Source organism: Pelodiscus sinensis, chromosome Z (assembly GCF_052426305.1).
Source record: "Pelodiscus sinensis isolate ZL-2025 chromosome Z, ASM5242630v1, whole genome shotgun sequence".
Lineage (NCBI taxonomy): Eukaryota > Metazoa > Chordata > Testudines > Trionychidae > Pelodiscus > Pelodiscus sinensis.
The window spans coordinates 6939916-6962139 of NC_143085.1; the positions used below are offsets into that span (position 1 = coordinate 6939916).

Consider the following 22224-nt stretch of genomic DNA (forward strand, 5'->3'; position numbering starts at 1 on the left):
TGAAACAACAGATACAGACTCCCAGCTGGCCCCTGCCTGCACACAGCATTTCAGAGCCCCAGGCTCCACGCAGTGCTGCCATTTTGAAGCACTCCCTCTGCTCTCCCCTCCACTTGATGTCTCTTTCTGATAAAGGCAGCAAAGGGGGGGAGGGGTAGACGTGACTAGTCCACTAAAGATTTGCTTATCGGATAGTCAACTAGTCATTCACATCCCTACTTCAGGTCTGAGGAGAATGTAGTCTCAGGCACAACATCCAGGAAACCAACCTCCAAAATGGAATCAGAACCTCAAATAAACTCTTCAGGCAAGCCTCCCTTTTACATTGAAAGGAAGATGTACACTCTGATGGCTTCCCTGGGTAACAATTATTTACACTGGGCTTAATAAAATTACTTTAAAAATACTATCAAGTACCAACAGTAGGATTTAAGTGATTGCAAGTGAAAACAAAGTAAATTACACATTTAAAATAAAAGAACATGAATAGTTAGTTATAACACACTAAAGCTTATTGCAAACTTACCCTAAAAGTTCTATTTCAGCTAAAACTCCAAGCGAGGGAATTTTTTTTTACCTGGGGTCTCTGGTTATTCCCTTGGGTGTGTCATGCCAGGCAAAGACAAAGTGACAGCTAGTTTCCCATTGTTTTATAGAATCTACTTTGGGTGGGAACTTCTTTTTCTCTCTCCTACTTTCAATGGAAAATTAGTTGGTAAGACCCCACCAGTTAGGGAGGTTATATGTCTTCCTAAAACCAACCACTATTTACATGAAAAGCACAAAGGAGGTTGTTTGCAGGTGATCAGCCAGACACTGAAATGTCTGAGCATTGTAAACACACTTGATGGTTTTCATTAGCACATTAAAAACCATAAACCATTCCCTACACCTTATCTCTTACTTTACATACAAGAGCAATGCATACACCAAAATAAGTTTATACAGATCTAGAGGATTGAAAGGTTTACATGAAGATTAAAATTGATAGGTTACATGAGGTATTTTGTTCAAAGCATCTTTCAGTTATGCATATTTTTACCCATAAGTCAATTTCCTAAAGCATGGAGGGGGGAAACCGTCACATGTTTAGCTCCTCCCAGTTGGATTTTATATATTTGAAGGGAAACCCTTAAATTAATGTTATTTTTCAAAAAAGTCTGGAATCATCACAAATTCTGAAAAGTGAAGGGGGTTCTATGAGCTGGCTCATCCCCCATTCAAAGCTGCTGAAGCCACTCAAGTTGTATGGGGTTATAAATCAGCGCAGAATAGGGATGTAAGGGAGTAATCGACCACCCAATAAAACATATGCTTATTGGGTAGTCAAGTCGACTAATTGCTTTCCCCCATATTGCTGCCCCTGTGCGTGTCTCCACGGTGCAGGGAAGGGCAGGAGGGGGCAGAGTTACAGCATCCCAGAGCTGGCATGACTAAGTCGTCTTGGTTCGTGCTCACCCTGGGAGCTAACCCCACTGCGGTTCTGCATTTTAGAGGCCAGTAGGCTCTTACTACATTTAAAATGCAGAGCCGCAGTGGGAGTAGCTTCCATGGACATTGCAAGCTGGGACTAAGCAGTCCCAGTTCGCATCGGCTCCGGGATGCTGAGGCTTTGCATTTTAAACGTAGTAAGAACCTGGAGGCTCTTACTACATTTAAAATGCAGAGCAGCAGCAGAGTTAGTTCCCAGGGCCAGCGTGAGCCCGGGACTGCTTAGTCCTGGCTCCTACTACATTTAAACTGCAAAGCCACAGCATGGGTAGCGAGCTTCTCTCCCATATCAACTAATTGAGTAGTCGATGGAAATTCTATTGACTACTCAATTAGCTATTAACTGCAATTTAACACCCCTAATGCAGAATTCATTCCACATAGCTTCTGAGTATCACTGCAATTTAACAACTCAAGGATGGAGACTAAAAAACACAGCTCACAGTTTTCCTCCACTTCATTGTGCACTATTTTTATGGCATCCAGGAGCTTGTGGTGATTCTCTGCATTAGTAAACCAAATTTACTTCATTTGCATCTATTTATATATGGCAGGAGGAGAGGTATTGCATAAATGTGAGAGTAGCTGGAAGTTGATATCACTGAGTCAATCTTGCCATTTCATTAAAAAATTTAAAGTGATCTCTGGCACCCAGCTCTAAGCCCCTGGGCATCTTTCTGTTGGTAAGGCTCTAATAACCTTTGCCTTAGAGCTACTGCCTGGTGAAGAGGCAGATGTGCCAGGTGCACCTTTGAATGGGGTTTGGTATGCTCTTCCCTTTCGTTCTGTCACCAAAGATGGCTCCCAGGTTGGTGTGATGAGGCTTGAAAATAGCTCCAGAATGTTCGACCAGTAGGATTACCAGGTGTCTGGTATTGAACCGGAGAGCCCGGTATTTGTGCCTTCTGTCCTGCAAAAAAATTCAGAGAATACTGGACGTTTGTTTTTTCTGAGGCCTGGCTCGAGCGCCCAACGTAAGGCCACTTGGGACATGCTGGGGTGGAGGGAGGGGGAAAATGGCCTGGCTGCATTTTGGCCCTGGTCCCCCCAAATTTTCATGCGGCTTTTTTTTTTTTTTTTGTTCAACAGAATTTTTGAGGGGGTTAGTTATTTTTTGTGAAACCATCTGGAAACCCTGTCTACCAACCATTCCTCAGAGGCTACTGCAGACTTTCAGTTGTAGTAATGGCCATAGAACAGCTCTACTGCCCCTCAGAATGCTGGCGGGAGGTGGGGGAAGGGTGAATATGGTAACCAGATGTCCCAATTTTATAAGGATAGTCCTGATATTGGGGGCTTTGCCTTATGTGCCTATTACCCCCATCCTCTGTCCTGATTTTTCACATTTGCTATCTGATTACCCTAGGAAGGAATCCAGCAACAGTCCAGCATGTGTCTAATTGATTACGCTGGGACATACAATCCAAGATAGTGATATTGTCAAGCTGCAGAGAGCTATAAACTCTGCTCACTTTATGCCTAACCTAAGGAAAAGAAATTTCAGTTTCAGCCTATATATCCATGGAGAGAAAAAAACATGCAAACAAATTAAAATGATCCGTGAACTCGTATAGCCTAATAAAAGCATAGTCAAGGAAATAGACAAAAGCCACTTTTTTCCGGTTAGGAAAAAATGGCGTCAGAAAAAGATAGTTTAATTTGTTCTCTCAAGATTTCCTGTTTCATTGTAGGTTAAACCTAACTCAAAGAAGTCACTCTCTGATCCCTATTATTAAGAACCATAGCACCCGAAGGTGCTACCTATCTCTGTCAAAAATAAAGACTCTGTTGTGAGCTACTAACTGATTTCTAACTTCCATTCTATCCTGTGCTAATATATTGTGTTTCTGGTTCTTGCTTTAAGTGTAACTTCTCAGGGACATTGCAAATCCCCCATTTTATTTTTATTTTTTAACTACTTTTGTTACAGGTGCACCATGTACCCATTACAATAATAACAAAGCATCATGGAACGTATCCTTAAGAAGCAGATGCAATATTCTGAGCACCTTGATCATTTATCAAAGTAACCCTAAACAGGGTGAAAGAATTGTAGTTTTTGTATATGATTAATTGGCCTAGTGAAATAAAATTTGTAAACACGAACCAATATGTACATTTAAGACACCCATACACCTCAGTTGTAGGATCCTATACAGACCTTTTTTTGTAAGTAAGATACACTCAGCTTCCACTGATATCAAAAGGAACTGAAGGGACTCATATGTACAACTGATGCTACGCAAGACAGGGCTTTAAAAGAGCAATATATTATGAAGTACTGTAATGTAAACTCAAGTTGGGCACAGAGATAATTAATTTAACATTAACTGGAATCTGATTTTCAGTGGATGTCAGCTGACCCAAGACATAGTGTCTTGTGTATGGTGATAACCATGCCAAAGTCAGGCCCGCTGACAGTAGGGGGCGAAGGATGTAACTGCCCCAGGGTTCAATGATTCTAAAGGGCCCAGGGCTCCTGGAGGGTACTGTAGAATTGCTGCTGGAGCATCACTCATTGTGCTCCAGAACCCACAACACATACTCTGACCAGCTCTGAGGACTAGTTGGGGGAAATGCTGGGCCATCTGGGTGGCACTTGAAGGGATGGCTGTCCGTCCCAGCCCAGCCCCTTCCGCCAAGGCCCCACCCTTTCCAGAAGTACAGAGCTGTAGTTCCCTCCCTGCAAAGGGTATGCAACCACTCAGAACTCTAGGACCAATAGTGTTTCAGAAGATTTGCATAGGATTTAATGTTGTAGAGCTTAGTCTAGCTGGATGCTAACTAAATATATAGACAAATAACTTGGTATTAGTATGAGAAAAAGAAATAAATGCCACAAAAAGTAATTTGGATGAAAGAGAGAGGTTATCGCAATACTGTACATCCAGCTGGTTTGGGTAGATGCACTAGAGACCTCAGAAGTCCGCGTTTTAGTTATATTTACATTATGAACTTGTAAAAATTTTAAATGCAATCAAAAATCTTTTGACATGTGTCCCTTTGCCATGCTGTTTGCTAGAAAATGATGTTTGATGTCCACCAAGTGATGTTTGTTAGCAAGAAATAAAACTCTATGCCATTCACCTATGCAGATGTTATCACGTCCAGGAATCTTTCATGGCTTTTTATTATTTTTAAAAATTGAATGTGAAATACTATTGGATGAGTGATGATTTAGCCTGAATTCTACATAGAAAATAGCAAAATTTGTTGTTTTTCTCAAAACAGAAGATAAGTGACAGACCTGATAGATGAAATATTCTACTGAAAGACTGGTAAAGTGTTCTGCTTTAGCAGATAGCTGTAGCTACTGTACTACTATTTCTTTGATAATGTAAAAGATTAGACGGTGTAAGGCTATTTATCCACTGAGGCTATAAGCTGGCTGATATGCTTGATTTGGCCAAATCATCAATGCAAGACAATCAATCACTTACACAACAGACACACAGACTGACACATGCCACTTTGGATTTTTTGGGGTTAAACTGATTATGATATTAGCATAACTTACAAAACTGAAACATCTGCATTTTTTAATCACTTACTGTGACTTTTTTTTGTTTACTTTGTGATAAGGAAGAACACAAACTCACTGTTATCATGCATATCTACTCTAGAAAAAACAGGAGCAATTGTACAATGTGATAGCTAACACGCAAAATCTTAAAGCAAACAGGTCAAGTTGTAGTTTTATCTTGAATCACCTGGTAGAGGTCATCTCAAGGAGGGAGGTGAATAAAATAAAACTTTCCTTAGCCACATAAAGTGTAGAAAACATAGTCACTAACTAGTAGCACAGTGGAGATAAAAAGGAAGCGACCACATCACATGTTTCTGTATTTCTCTCTTCAACAGCATGGAGAGAAATGGTTTCAGTCCAGAATCACCTTTAGCTAATCAAATAATTTATTTTTACACTCCCAAATTTTCCTGCATTCACAGATCCAAGATCACTTCTAAGTTGACTGTGGTGTATTGAGATCCATTTATCACTGTTGAATTTTCATGCCAACTTGGTTCTGGAGGTTATTAATGCTGCTGCCAAATTCACTCCCCCAGAAAAAGATTTAAAAGGAATGAATTTTCCTCCTACATTTAAATTACTTTACAAAAACAAACAAACAAAACAAAAACAAAACAAAAAACCACAACTCTCAATAAAATCAAATGCTGCAAAGATTACAGAGCACCAAAATATCTTGTCTTTGCTGTACTTTTCTCCTCGGAGCAGAATAAGTCCCTCCTCAGCTTTTCTGCCTGCACCACCACACTTGTTCTGCCCCTTCTGCCTCTGGCTCTGCCTTTTCTGCCTTTCCTCCAGGGCTGAGCCTGCCTCTGTTCCACCCAGGGTTCCTCCCCCATTCCACTCTCCCGTCAGCTCTGCAACCCCTTCTTCTCCTTTCTGCATCCACCTCCCCCACTGCGGCCCCAAAACTAGGGAAGGTCTGTTCCTGTGCCCCAGCTGGATGTATAGCAGGGAATGAGAGCTCCTTCAGTCCTTGGACTACTCTGTGGGGTCTAGATGCTAGGTTCCCTCTGCCACTCCCTGTGCTTCTGTGGGGGACCATGGTTGGGTTCTGGGGCTTCTCCTGTCATGTCCTCTCAGCACTTCTGCCAGAGAGTGAGGGTCAATTGTGGTGGGGGGGTTACCCTGCCCAGGGGTTTCTGCTGCAGAGTGAGGTAAGAGTGCAGCGGCTTCTCTGCTGGGTTCTGCTTTTGTATGGTTGCATCATTCTGAGATCTGTTATTTCTATGTAGTGAACAAGATGGGTGAAGTAATATATTTTATTGGACCAACATCTGCTGGTGAGAGAATGATGCTTTTGATTTACATAGAGCTAATGATTATTTCTCTCACTGGAAATTGGTCAAATAAAAGATATTATGCAACATATCTTGTCTCTCCACGTATCTTGGAGACAACTTGGCTACACCACCATTTCTACATAATCACTTTTCAGTGCAAAACCACCTCTAGTAAAATATTAGCACCTATTACATAAAAACAATGAGCAGTTCTGTGGCACCTTTGAGACTAATAAATATATTTGGTCATGAGTTTTGGTGTGTAAAACCTACTTACTAAGGTGTATTGGAGTGGAAATTACAGAGTCCAGAGTATATATAAAAATAAAATCAGTTACCTATCAATTGTAGGACCAGTGTTAACGAAGTCAATGAAGTCAGGCTGGATGTGTTCCACTCGTAGCATTTGATGTGTAAATGCAAATATGAAAGGTGGATGAAATTGCCTTTGTAGTGCATTAATCAGTTAATATCTTTATTCAAGCCCAAGTTGATAGTATTGAACTTGTAAATGAACTCCAGTTCAGCTGTCTCCCTGTGTAATTGGGTGATAAAATTCTTTTGTAGAAAAATGGCTACTTTTAAATCCATTACTGAATTTCCAGGGAGGTTAAAATGTTCTACAGATTTATGTGTGTTACCATTCCTGATATCTGATTTGTGTTCATTTATCCTTGGTCTCAGAGACTGTCCAGTTTGGCCAATATACATGGCAGAGGGACATTGCTGGCACTTGATGGCATATATCACATTAATTTCATTAACATAAGTCCTAAAATTGACGGTTAACTGCTTTGTGGTTAGATATACCCTAGATTCTGTAATTTCCACTCCAACTCATTCAAGTAAGTAGGTTTTACCCATGAAAGCTCATGACCTAATATATTTGTTAGTCTCTAAGGTGCCACAGGACTGCTCGTTGTTTTTAAAGTTAGCGTGTGGCTAGACGACAGGTTTTTTTCGAAAAAAGTAGTCTATTTTAAAAAAAAACTTCACCTGCTTCTAGACTACAGCCACGTTCTTTCAAAAGTAAATCAAAAGAATGCGGCATTTTTTTCAATCGTGGTAAACCTCATTCTACGAGGAATAACACCTTTTTTCGAAAGTACTCTTTCAAAAGTATTCTTTTGAAAAAAGGTGCTATTGAGTGCAAACTGCTTTTTTGAAAGAGAGCATCTAGACTCTCCTTCAAAAAAGTGGCTCGCTTTTTCAAAAAATCTGCTCGTAGTCTAGACGCTCTCTTACGAAAGAGGCTTGTAGTCTAGACGTAGCCTTACAGAATAACATGGCTACCGTTCTGAGTCTATTACATAGTTCAATATAAATGATACAGTATTTTGTGCTAGATATTGTGGGCTATATCAAGTCTACATTGGCAAGTTACTGTGCAGTAAATCAGCACCCGGCACTATAACGTTTGAGGGGTCCACACTGGCAAGGTACTTATTGTACTCTACTTCCGCAATTAATGAGAGAAGAATAGCTTTAGGTGCACTCTGGATAAAGTGTTGGGGACCCAGTGCGGATACCGTGGTGCAGTACTGCATTGTGACCAGCCTCTGGCATCCTTCTCACAATGCATGTTTTTGCCTCTCTGGTCATCTTTTGAACTCTACTGCCCTGCTCTCAGATGACCAGCCCTCAGATCTGCTCTTTTTTTGAAATTAGAAAGTCCCCTTCCTGTTTACTTAACAATGTGTGGGGAGTTCTTAGCAGGTCTTTTCAGCACCAGCAGATTCCCTTTTTGGAGCCATGCTGGACCTCATCAGTGGTTTGGGGGAGAGGAGGCAATCTAGTTCCAAACGTGCTCCAGCCATTGGAATTATGATATCTACCAGCACATCTCAAGATGCATGACTGAAAGGGACCCCGTTGCCAGCTTTGTCCACATATTCACTCTGCTGACACCATTATTGGGCCTAACAAAGTTAGTTATAAGATCAAGAATACATATTCCTGCGCATCCAGAAATATAATCTATGCTATCATGTGCCGAAAGTGTCCGTCTGCTATGTACATTGGACAAACGTCTCAGACACTTCGCCAAAGAATCAATGCCCACAAAACAGACATTAGACAGGATCACAAAGAAAAAACAGTTTCTTGCCATTTCAACCAGAAAGGACAATGACCTAATCACATGCATCCTACTTCAGAAGTCATTCAAATCTGCACTTGAAAGGGAATCCTCTGAACTGGCATTCATGCTGAAATTCGACACTCTCCGCAGGGGGCTGAACAAAGACCCCAACTACCTTACCCATTACAAATATAGCGTCCCCAATTATCACCTCTAATACCATTAACTCACAGACATCTCCCCTTCCCCACCTCTAATATCATTAACTCACAGGCATTTACCTTCCTTCCCCTCAACCCCCGCATCCATCCTCTGTTCTGAAATGTGATTTGTCCTTTTCATATGTGTTCATTTTTTTTTAGTTGTATCCTTTGGTATATATGGTTGTGCTGATTTTCTTCCACTATTTGATCTGAGGAAGTAGGTCTGGCCCACGAAAGCTCATCATCTAATAAACCATCTTGTTAGTCTTTAAAGTGCTACATAGTCCTGTATTTTGTTTAAAATATCCTTGGAATTTATAAACAGTTTCCTAACTGAAAAAGGGCTGCATCTAATATGTGTGTATGTGGAGGGGGAAGGAGGGGAAGAGGGGGAGAGGGAATGCTATATTAAACCTCACTCTGACAGATAAAGAGCAATTGATCACAGAACTAATAATTAGTGGGTGCTTATATACAAGTTATCATGACTCGACTACATTTGTAATGTGCAAACAAAGTCCAAAAGAAACATATAGTTAAATGTGATGATTAAAAAGGGCCAATTTTACAAAACTAAAACAATTATTTGCCAAATCAGGTGGAAGAAGGAATTTAAATTTAAAATTGAGAATGATAATTGGGATCTGTTTAAGAATGTTCTATAGATGCCCAAAAGACACAATCATGAAAGAAGATTATACCAATTAAAAATCCAACCTAACTTGGGGGAAGGGGGAGTGAAAGCAGCTATAAAAGAAAAATACATGAGAAAAAAAGGTTGATAGCAATTAATATAAATTGGGTGCTAGTAAATGTCCAAAACTGATAAGGGAAGCAAAAGGATACAATGTAAAAATCTATGGCCAATAAAGACAAGGACAACAGGAAGGAGTTAAGTATATTACCAAGAAAAGGAATCCAAACAATACTATTTGTGCATTATTAGATGGACATGATCATAGGGGCCAACTACCCTTCTAGGTGGTGGGGAGCTTGATTCCTTCCTCTGCCCCCAGCCAAGATCCTTCTCTATCCATTCCCTTAAGCCTCCACCCCGCATCTGCTCTGCCCTCACTCACCCCATCACCATTCCATCCCTTCCTTCAAGTAGGGATGTAAGCGAATAGCTAGCTACCTGGTAAGACTAAGCTTATCAGGTAGTAGAGTCGACTACTCAACTACTCACTTCCCCGCCTCCCTTGCTGCCTCTGTATCAGGCTTGCCACCTGGCTCTTACTACACTTAAAATGCAGAGCTGCAGTGGTCCTGGATCTGTCCCAGTTTGTGCTGGTCCAGGACCTAACCCTGCTGTGCCTCTCTCGTTAAATGTAGTAGGAACTGGGCTGCCTTAATGCCTGGCTCCTACTACATTTAAACTTTAAGGTATGTGAAGAAAGCTAATATTGTGAGATTATTAAAAATAATACCTGGGATGACCTGAGTAATTATAGGCTGGTCAACCTGATATAGATCCTAAGCAAAATAATGAAATGGCTGATAGAGAATCCCATAAATAAATAATGAAAGGAGAGCAATACAATTAACATCTAATGTGTTTATGGAAAATAGATATTGTCAGACATTATAATGGTGCAATGTAAAGGTAGCCTAGGGCAGTATTTCTCAAAATGAGTCATGGGCCCACCTGGGTACACTGCTGGGGGGGGCCCATGTTTCTTTGATCACCTACAGTGTCTGAAGCCAGGAAGCCTCACAGTTCCCATTGGCTCCAGTTTCCAGCCACAGGACATTGCAAGTCTCTGTGATTACAGATATTTAAGAGATCCCGGTTTAAGTCTTTGCTTTGCCACAGACTTTTTGTATGATCACAGGTGAATCATTGACTGCTCTGCCTCGAGTGTAGAAAGCATAATACATTAAAGATTGTGAGGCACCTAGGCCCTCTGAGAATAGGGACATATCTACTTTAAGTGGATCTTTTGAAAGAGATGCAAAAGAGATTATACTTGCTTCTGGTTTTTGAAGATCTATTGCGAGATTCTCCAGCATAAACTCTGGTTCCTTTTCCTCATTCTGTTTCAGAGCATTCACTACCCATCTTTCAAGTACTTGCATCTGAAGCTATAGGTGCCCAGAAAGCCTATGCCAGAGATACTGAGACATGTTTTGGCTAAAAGCATGTACACACCCACCAAAAATTATGTCTTTTTATTCTTTAAAAAACAACTTCTAAGCACATAGATTGAGAATAAATATCTGACGTTTAAAATCCAAATAACCTGCCTCAAAACCCTTCATTCCCGCCTCCATATTGTGGATCACATTCTATGTCCATTCTCAAAAGGTGATGCTTCTAAGGGATGCATTATCTGTCCAGATTAAGGAACATTTATTAGACATGAATTCCAGAGAGGTGAATGGAAAAGGAACTTCTTGTAGGATATGAAAGAATTGAGTGATATAGCTGGTACCACTGCTCACTAGGCATCTGAGTCCAATGACACTGCTCAGTGTTTAAATTGCTCTGTAAGGGTGACTGAGTCTGGCCGCCTTGTTTGAATGCCTTAAAGTGCAAAGAGTGAGGAGACAGCTGTAGAAAGTGGCACAGATTAGCAGCTGCTGCAATGAGCCTTCTGAAAAGCTCCTCCTAACCCAGGAAAGAGGATAAACCTTTGAAGCCTCCCTCAACAGAAGGTGTTATCCCGCCCACCTGCTCATCACTGCTGTTTGCTGAGATTAGCTGTGACACCGAGATTGATTGTGATGGACTAGCCGCATTCCTCCCTACATCTCTTTTCATGACCTGAACTTGGGGAATCCCCTTCCTATCTCTTTCCTGCTTTGCAATCCATACTCAGACCCTCCATCGTGGTCTGAGGGAAGCTAAACTGGCTAATGATGAGGAAAACAAGTGACATCTTTGTTTCTCATCGGCATTTCTCCTTAACCAGCCAGAGGGGGTTGCATTTCCCTGACATGATGAATTTTCATCTTGCCGGAGGCTGAGAACTGTGTGGGCAGTCCCATCTATGATCAGCCTGGGGACTGGCTAACTTTATAGCAATGTGTCTCAGTACACGATGGCCCGAGTTGGGAAAGTCATTAGTGGGTCCGTGCCGCTTAACTTACCAAAAGGGTGCATAGAACCTTGAGGCTGTCGTTGGCCCCAGTTTGCCATTTCTAGTCAAGGGGAGCCTGGCGAAGCTTTTGTGCTGATAGAGATTGTTCTAAGTTGTCACGGTGAACATAAGAACATAAGAACGGTCGTACTGGGTCAGACCAAAGGTCCATCTAGCCCAGTAGCCTGTCTACCGACAGTGGCCAGCACCAGGTGCCCCAGAGAGGGTGGACCGAAGACAATGATCAAGTGATTTGTCTCCTGCCATCCCTCTCCAGCCTCCAACAAACAGAGGCCAAGGACACCACTTTATTCCCTGGCTAATAGCCTTTTATGGACCTAACCTCCATGAAATTATGTAGCTTCTCTTTAAAATCTATTATAGTCCTAGCCTTCACAGCCTCCTCTGGCAAAGAGTTCCACAGGTTGACTACACGCTGTGTGAAGAAGAACTTTCTTTTATTAGTTTTAAACCTGATACCCAGGTGGCTCAGTTTGACTGGACAAACTTGCATGCAAGCTTCCCATTATAAGAGTTAATTCCTCCCATATATCTTGAAGAAAATTGCAGCACCTGGATCATCTTTTTCTAGGAAGCAGCTTCCAAACCAATATGCACAACCACCTTCCCCAAACTGCCCTGAAACATTGGCAGAGCTTTCTGATAAGATATGCAGGTACATATGGAAGATGGATTTTTATTTAATCTGTGTCAAAGCAATGACACATTTAATTTAGCTGTGTGTGTGTGTGTGTGTGTGTGTGTGTGTACACGCATGCACATGCAAACTCACTCTTGGTACAATACAGAGACAAAACAGATAGTCACTGATCTAATGACACTAATGCTTTGTCTTGTTAGCTGCATTACACTGAATAAGGCAATGAAGGGCAACTTCAAAATCTCTCTTTATATTCAAAACAAATTTCCTGCGTCCCGCAGCACCACCACCATGTCCACCCTCAATCACTTGCTGGGGCCAGCTGCTCCTCATAGGCTACTCCAGCTGCGCATACGGTGAGGAGCTGCTGGGGCTGGGTCCTCTCCACTATCTGAGCCTGATTGGCAGCTGGAAGGAGAGCCTGAGCTGCTGTGTCATCTGCCCAGCTCGCCCAGAAGCTAGGGGAAGAGCCAGGGCTGGCATGCTATGGCCAGGTCTTGCCTGGCGGAAAAGCCGGGGCCAAGGCAGCATTAGAGCTAGGCCCTCCTTGATGGCCAGGGGGAATGGGGGAAGAGCTGAGAATGGAGTTGGGCCCTCCCTGGCAACCAGATTGGAGGATGGAAGAGCTGGGGCAAGGGAACCTTAGCCTTGGGCTCTCCCCAGCCAAGAGGAGGGTTGGCAAGCATAGCAGGCAGGCGGCACAGCCCCCTAGCTATTAGTTATTACTATTAGCCAGGATGGGAAGGAATGGTTTCCCGAGCCTCTGTTAGTCAAAGGAAATGGATGACAGGAGAGGGATCACTTATTACATGTTCTATTCACTTCGTTTGGAGTTTCTGGCATTGTCCATTGTCAGAAGACTGGGTACTGGGCTAGATGGACTGACCCAGTATGGATTTTTTCTGACCCAGTGAAACGAGGTGTACCGGTAGTTCAGAATAGGAAGCCTAGTCCGAACTACCTAGTCCGTGCCGCGTGTAGCCGCGCGGCACGGAGTCCGCCCTAGTGGACATTTAAAAATGGCGGCGCCCGGCGAGATGCAAATGAAGCCCAGGAAATTCATATCCCGGGCTTCATTTGCAACTCCGGTTGCCTACATTACCACCCTAGTTTGAACTAGGGTGGTAGTGTAGACATACCCACATAGGTTGATTCTTGGCTCTAGCATCCATTCATATAGGTTTGAGGACAAGTTAAACAACAACAAATGCAAGAACAAAATCCAACACATCAGTACTTTCTAGTATGCATTTGTTTATGCCCTTTTCAATAGATATTATGGAGTTTTGCTGTGCAACTAAACACTACAACACTGAAGAATAGATGGGTTAGGAAATCAGTAATAAGAAGGAAGTTAGGGAAATAAAAAACAAACAAAAAAAATGTTGATCTTCCTAGGCTTTTGTCTTTTTCTTTAGATAATACATAGCATCCATAATTTTCTTTGTAAAGGTAACAGATATGCAAGGACCAGTTTGCAAGGCAAATCTCTGCATTTTTAAATTGAACACAGAAACCAGATGCAAAGCAGCAACCTCCATCTTTTGCATTGAGTATTGCCATTTGGATAATTATCTGAGTAGGCTCAGATTTATTACCAAGCATAATTTTTTTGGGGCCCACCACAAACTTGTAACATAGGCCCCGCTCCCACACACATACTTAAATTTGCAGTCTGAGTCAGGCCTCCAGGAGGTTAATATCTTCCAAGATTGGAACTTTACAGCAGATACACAATCAGAATATAAACTGACACAAGAAGATTTGTGAAAAACTACAGGTAATAACTGCTGGTTCCATACAAATGTTTTCTGATTAGTTAAATGAAAATAATGTCTTAAGAAATGACTGCATGCACATCAGGGAGCATCTGAAGCTCAGCCTCCCTGTTCTATTTAGGTTTAAATGGAAAGGGAAATACATCAAGCAGTCATCTTAGTTTGAGGAAAATACTATTAATTAAATCCTTCTCCTATTGAAATCAATACCCCCATTTTGAACCTACAATAGATTGACATTAAAAGTCCAGACAGAGGACAAAAATATGAAAAGAAACAAAGCAGGACAATGACTGGAGAACATCCAGAACTAATTAATGCACAATATTCCACGTTTTGCTCTTGTTCTGCATGCATATGTTCTACTCATGAAAAAATTAGAGAAAATGGGATACAACTCTGCAGTATGAATCATAGATTTGAATTTTATTCTAAGACTCTAGGTACTCCTAATTTACTAAAATCAAAATCAAACATAGGGCTCTATGGCAACAAATGTACTTGTTATTAAAAAAGACTAAGACTAAAGCAGAAAAGGAGTAGACTTGTACCTCCAAGGCTGGGAAGTCTGAAGCCACCACTGCAATGAGGAAACAGGGTAGTGGTGGTTGGAGATTCACTTTTGAGGGGGATGAAGGCACCCATCTTTCACCCTGACATGTCATCTCTGGAGGTATGCTGCCTGCCAGGGGCCCGTATCTGAGATGTTACAGAGGCATTGTCGGGGATTATCCGTCCCTCTGACTACTACCCCATGCTACTCATCCATGTGAGCAAAAATGATACTGAAAGATATGACCTTGAGCAGATCAAGAGTGACTACAGGGCTCTGAGAGTACAGGTGAAGGAGTTTGGAGTGCAGGCAGGGGAGGCCCGTGAGCATAGGCAGACTCGGTGGTCGCCTAGGGTGCCGCTGGCCCAGGCCGCCAAATGATGACATCACGGGGTGCCCGGGCACCCGATGATTACGTCATGGCCATTGACGGCCGTGCAGGCAGGGGCACTGATTGCGCCTTCTGCCTGTGGTGCCAGCTACGGCAGCCGGACTCGGGCTGCTCCTGAGTGCAGGTGGTATTCTTTTCAGTCTTTTCTGTCAAAGGTCGGGGCCCACACAATGACAGGTGCATCCTGGAGGTGAATGCCTGGTTGTGAAGATAGTGTCACAAGGAAGGCTTTGGCTTCCTTAACCATAGGATGCTGTTCCAAGAAGGACTACTAAGCAGGGATGGGGTTCACCTTTTGAGGAAGGCGAAGAGAGTATTTGGACACAGAATGGCTAACCTAGTGAGGAGGGCTTTACACTTAGTTTGATGGGGGCAGGTGACCAAAGCTCACAGGTAAGTGAAAAACATGGAGACCTGGGAGATGGGTCAGAAATGAGAGAGAGTATGGGATATAATGGCAGAGATTAAGGAGGGAGAAGGCAGAACTGGAGGGCAGGGGGCAAAATCAACTCAGTATCTTAGATGCCTATATACAAATGCAGGAAGTATGGGAAATAGGCAGGAAGAACATGAAGTTCTAGTAAATAATCTCAACTATGACATAGTATCACAGAGACTTGGCAGGATAATACACATGACTGGAATATTGGTATAGAAGAGTACAGCTTGCTCAGGAAGGATAGGCAAGGAAAAAAGGGAGGAGGTGTTGCCTTATATATTAAAAGCGAATATACTTGGATTGAGGTGGAGATGGACATAGGAAACAGACTTGTCGAGAGTCTCTGGGTTAGGTTGAAAAGGATAAAAAATAAGGTTGATGTCATGCTAGGGGGTCTACTACAGACTGCCTACCCAAGCAGAAGAGATAGATGAGGCTTTTCTTTAAACAACTAACAAAATCATCTAAAGCGCAGGATTTGGTGGTGATGGGGGACTTCAACTATCCAGACATCTGTTGGGAAACTAACACAGCAGGGCACATATATTCCAACACATTCTTGGCCTGCATTGGAGACAATTTTTTATTTCAGAAGGTTGAGAAAGCTATTGGAGGGAAGCTGTTCTTGATTTGATTTTAACAATTAGTGAGGACCTGGTTGAAAATTTGAAAGTGGAAGACAGCTTGGGTGAAAGAGGCCATGAAATCATAGAGTTTGTGATTCTAAGGAATGGTAGAAAGGAGAACAGCAAAATAGAGACAATGGATTTCAACGAAGGCAGATTTTAGTAAACTCAGAGAGCTGGTAGGTAAGGTTCCATGGGAAGCAAGACCAGGAGGAAAAACAACTGAAAAGAGTTGGCAGTTTTTTAAAGGGACATTATTAAGGGCCCAAAAGCAAACTATTCCACTGTCAAGGAAAGATAAAAAGTATTGTAGGAGACTCTTGGGATCAACCGGGAGATCTTACATGATCTAAAAATCAAAAAGGAATCATATAAACAATGGAAACTAGGACAAATTAGAAAGGATAAATATAAGCAAACAACACAGGTATGCAGGGGCAAAATTAGAAAGGCAAATGCACAAAGATAGCTTAGTCTAGCTAGGGGCATAAAGGGTAACAAGATGCTCTACAAATATATTAGGAGCAGGAGGAAGACCAAGGACAGGGTAGGCCCATTGCTCAGTGAAGAGGGAGAAACTTGGAAATGGCAGAGGTGCTTGATGACTTCTTTGTTTCAGTTTTCGTCAAGAAGATGGATGGTGACGGGACGCCTAACATAGAAAATGCTAGTGGAAATGGGATAGATTTAGAAGTTAAAATAAAAGAACAAGTAAAAAATTACTTAGAAAAGTTAGATGTCTGCAAATCACCAGGGCCTGATGAAATGCATTCTAAAATACTCAAGGAGCCGATAGCCTTTAGCTATCATCTTTGAAAAAATCATGGAAGTTTGGAGAGATCCCAGAAGACTGGAAAAGGGTAAATATAGCACCCACCTATAAAAAGGGAAATAAGATCTACCTAGGAAACTACAGACCAGTCAGTTTAACTTCTGTGCCAAGGAAGATAAAGGAGCAAGTAATTAAGGAATTCATCTGCAAACATCTGGAAGAAAATAAATTGGTAGGTAACAGCCAGCATGGATTTGCAAAGAACAAATCATGTCAAATCTGACAGCTTTCTTTAATAGGATAACAAGTCTTGTGGCTAAGGGAGAAGTGGTGGATGTGGTATACTTAGACTTTAGCAAGGCATTTGACACAGTCTCTCATGACCTTTTTATCAATATACTAAGGAAATACAACCTAGATGGGGCTACTATAATGTGAGTGCATAATAACGGGCTGGATAACCATTGTCAGAGAGTAGTTATTAATGGTTCACAATTATGCTGGAAAGGCATACCAAGTGGGGTTCTGCAGGGGTCTGTTTTGGGACCGAATCTGTTCAATATCTTCATCAATGATTTAGACAATGGCATAAAGAGTTTGATTATTAAGTTTGCAGATGATATCAAGCTGGAAGAGGTTGCAAGTGTTTTGGAGAATAGGGTCAAAATTCAAAATGATCAGGACAAACTAGAGAAATGGTCTTAGATGAACAAGATGACATTTAATAAGGACAAATTCAAAGTATTCCACTTGGGAAGGAAAAATCAGTTTCACACATACAAAATGGGAAGCGACTGTCTGGGATGCAGTACTGCTAAAAGGTATTTAGGGGTCCTAGGCTGTGTCTAGACTGCATCCCTCTGTTGACAGAGGCCTGCAAATGAAGCACATTGAAATTGCTAATGAAGCTGGGATTTAAATATCCCGTGCCTCAATAGCATAAACATGCTGCCACTTTTTTTGACATGGAGTTTTGTCGACAAAAAACCATCAGTCTAGACGCAGATCTGTCAACATTTTTTTGAGGAATACAGAATCTGTCGAAAAAGGGTTTATTGTCGACAGATCTGCATCTAGACTGCCGTTTTTTGTCGACAAAACTCTGTGTCAGAAAAAAGCGGCAGCCATGTTTATGCTAATAAAGCACGGGATATTTATATCCCGGCTTAATTAGCAATTTCGATGTGCTTCATTTGCATCCCTCTGTCTACAGAGGGATGCAGTCTAGACATAGCCATAGTGAACAACACGTTAAACATGAGTCAACAGTGTGATGCTGTTGCAAAAAAAGCAAACATGATTCTGGGATGCATTAACAAGAGTGTTGTGAGCAAGACATGAGAAGTTATTCTGCTTTACTTTGTACTGATTAGGCCTCAGTTGGTGTACTGTGTCCTGTCTGGGCACCACATTTCAAGAAAGATGTGGAGAAATTAGAGAAGGTCCAGAGAAGAGCAACAAAAATGATTAAAGGCCTACAGAACATGAGCTATGAGGGAGGACTGAAAAAAATTGGGCTTGTTTAGTTTAGAAAAGAGAAGACTGAGAGGGGACATGATAGCAATTTTCAATTATCTAAAAGGGAGTTACAATGAGGAGGGAGAAAAATTTTCTCCTTGGCCACTGATAGGACAAGAAGCAATGGGCTTAAATTACAGCAAGGATGGTTTAGGTTGGACATTAGGAAAAACTTCCTGTCAGGGTGGTTAAACACTGGAATAAATTGCCTAGGGAAGCTAGGGAATTTCCATCACTGTAGATATTAAATATCATGTTGGACAGACATCTATCGGGAATGATCTAACAGTACTGGGTCCTGCTGTGAGGGCAGGGGACTGGACTTGATGACCTCTTGATGGTCTTCCACTTCTAGTGTTCAATTATACTATAATTTTAAATTAATAGAAGTCAAGGTCAATTTTAAAAGATTAGTGTGCAGTTTTATCTTGTGGAAAAGTGAGTTGTCTAAAAGCAGAGGCAAATCTGTACTTTTCCAAGGAACCAGAAATCTGGGAAAGAAAACTATCATAATCTTAATATTTCAGCCTTCAGGATAAACAGAATGTTAACATATAAAGCTTCTACAAATAAGACGAAGTTACTCACCTTCGTGCAGTAATGATGTTTCTTTGAGATGTGTCCCCGTGAGAGCTCCACTCTTGGTGTTGGGCTTGTCCTGACGTCACTGGTCGGAGGTTTTCAGTAGCAGTTGTCAGCCGGACCACACGTGCGCTGTCAGCGTCTCGTGGCTTTCGCACCTTTGATTGCGTGGTCCGGCTCCCATCAGTTCCTCTCACCACTTGGTTCTCTGCAACGAGAAAGACACAAATTCTGGAACGGGGAGGAGGGCGGGACGTGGAGCACCCAGGGGGACACATCTCGAAGAAACATCATTACTGCACGAAGGTGAGTAACTTCGTCTTCTTCTTCGAGTAGTCCCCGTGGGTGCTCCTCTCTTGGTGACTGTAGAGCAGTACCCAGACAGCGCTCTGGACTTAATGTTTGTCTGCAATTGATAATACTGCAGAGGCTACAGCTGAGTCTTTGGCTAAACATTGCACGATTGCATAGTGTCACATGAAGGTAGTATTTGATGACCACATGGCCGTCTAGCAGATATCTTCCAGAGACACTCCACGGGCGAAGGCTGTGGATGTAGCTACTGCCCTCATGGAATGAGCTTTTGGTTGTGACAGAAGAGGTCTATTTCAGGTAGCGTGACAGGTGGTAATACATGTGCTTATGAGTTTTGCAATACGCTGGCTGGAAAGCGTGCTGCCTTTGGATCGTTGTGCTATTGACACTAGTAGTCTGTCTGTTCTGTACAAGTCCCGAGTTATATTGATATAGAACAAGAGTGCTCTGCGCACATCAAGGGTGTGTAATAAGGTGTCCCTCTGTGATGAGTGAGGTCTAGGGTAAACAGATGGTAATACAATGGGTTTGTTGAGATGGAACAAAGAACATACTTTTGGAATAAATGTTGGATGCAAGTGTAATGTGACCGACTCTTTAGTAAACACTGTGAACGGTGGATTTGCCATCAGTGCAGCCAACTCGCTGACTCTATGTGCAGAAGTAATCACTAGTAGAAAGACTACTTTCATTGTTAACATTCGAAATGGCACAGTTGCTAATGGCTCAAACAGAGGATACATCATGGTATCGAGTACCAAATCTAGGTTCCATGAAGGGGTAGGTGGTTTCCGTGGAGGGTGGAGGTTAGTCAGACCTTTTAGAAACTTTTTAGTAGTTGGGTGGGAGAACACGAAGAATCCTTCCATAGGATGATGAAAAGCACTAATCGCTGCCATATGTACTTTCAGAGAAGAGATCGCCAGACTGAAACCCTGCAGATGAACAATTTAATCAAGGATTCGATGGAGTGCAGCTTTTTCAGGATTAGTATGACTGTTGCAACACCACCATGCATATCTAGTCCACTTCGTCAGATAAGTTTTTCAGGTAGATAATTTCCTACTGTGCAACAGGATTGCAAGTGCCTTCACTTGCTCCAAACAGAGGTGCTCGTTTGTTTTGAGCCAATCAGGAACCAGGGTGTCAGGTGGAGAGTTCCTAGTTTGGGATGAAGGACAGAACCTCGATTCTGCGATAGGAGATTTGATAGGGAGGGAAGCTGATATGGCGGTCTCACGGACATCCTTTGGAGGAATGGATACCAGGACTGTCTCACCCATGCCGGGGCCAATAATATTACTCGTGCTGAGTTGGCGTTGATTTTCTCTAGTGTTCTGGGTCTGAGTACTGTCAGAGGGAATGCATAAAGTAGTGATCCCTTCCAGCTGATTAACAGTGAATCCCCCAGTGATCCCTTCCTGATTCCTGCCCTGGAGCAGAAAAATCGGCATTTCCTGTTGTATAGAGCGGCAAATAGATCTATAAGAGGTGTTCCCCATCTGTGGAAAATTTGATGACGGATGTCTGCTCATATTTCCCACTCGTGATCCAGAGGGAATTGGTGACTGAGAGAGACTGTGATTGTATTGCTGGAGCCAGGTAAGTATGACGCTGTGATGGTGATGTCGTTTTGGATGCAGAAGTTCCACAGACGGACTGCTTCTGCACACAGGGAATGTGATCTCGCTCCTCCTTGCCGGTTGGTATAATACATTGTGGCAATGTTCTCTATCAACACCCTGACCACAGTGCCTATGATACAGGTGCGAAAGTGCATACAAGAAAAATAGCTCTCAGCTCCAAAAGGTTTATGTGGAGAATTTTTTTGGAGTCCGACCACCTGCCCTGCACCTTCCCCTCATTCATGTGTGCACCCCAACCGATGAGGGAAGCATCTGTGGTTATTTGGCAGGAAGGTTGTGGCCGATGAAATGGAATTCCCACTATGAGGTTGTGAGGCTTCGTCCACCATGTGAGGGACTTGCAGACATAGGCTGGGGGCACCACTATCTTTTGGATGCTGTGCCTTGAAGGTATGTACATGGACTCTAGCCAGTGCTGGAGGCATCAAAAATGTAGCCGGGCATGAAGAACTACAAAAGTGGTAGCGGCCATATGGCCCATCAATTTCATGCGTGTACTGACACCGAGGGAACATCGACTAGCACAGTCACGAGGTCTTGTATTGCATGAAATCTTTCTATAGGTAAGTACTCTCTTGCGGTAATAGAGTTGAGCATGGCACCTATGAACTTTATGTTCTGAGTAGGATCCCAAATGGACTTTTTTTCGTTGATTACAAGGCCCAGGGAGTTGAAAGTCTGAACAGTCAACATGACCATGCATGCTGCCTCCTGCCATGTTCTGCCCTTCACGAGGCAATCGTCCAGGTAAAGAAATACCACCACGTTCATCCGACGGAGATGTGCCACCACAACCACAAGTGTTTTTGAAAAAACCCTTGGAGAGGCCACCAGACTGAAGGGTAGAATGCGATATTGAAAGTGATCACTTCCTATAGTGAACTGAAGGAATCGCCTGTGGGCTGGGTGAATGGCGATGTGGAAATAAGCATCTTGCAGGTCAAGGGCTGCAAACCAATTTCCATTGTTGAGCGATGGGATAATTGAAGCTAGTGTCACCATCTTGAACCTCTGTCTCTGGAGGTAATGATTCAGTCCTCGCAGATCTAGAATGGGTCTCCATCCTCCAGACTTCTTTTGAATTAAGAAGTAGTGGGAGTAAAACCCCCTTCCCCTGAACTGATTTGGAACTCTCTCTATTGCCCCGATGGAGAGAAGATGGTGGGCTTCCTCTCGTAAGAGTTCCTCGTGAGATGGGTCCCTGAAAAGGGATGGGGTTGGTGGGGTAATAAGAGCAACAGAGGTGAGTGGAATCGTGAATCCGGATGTCATCAGTT

At 42.5% G+C, this 22224-nt stretch overlaps 1 protein-coding gene across 3 annotated transcripts in view; it reads right to left on the reverse strand.

Annotated features, from left to right (window-relative positions):
* Positions 1–22224, reverse strand: part of BICDL1 (BICD family like cargo adaptor 1) — a 179527-nt gene that overhangs the window by 38437 nt on the left and 118866 nt on the right. The gene's annotated exons all lie outside the window — the stretch shown is intronic.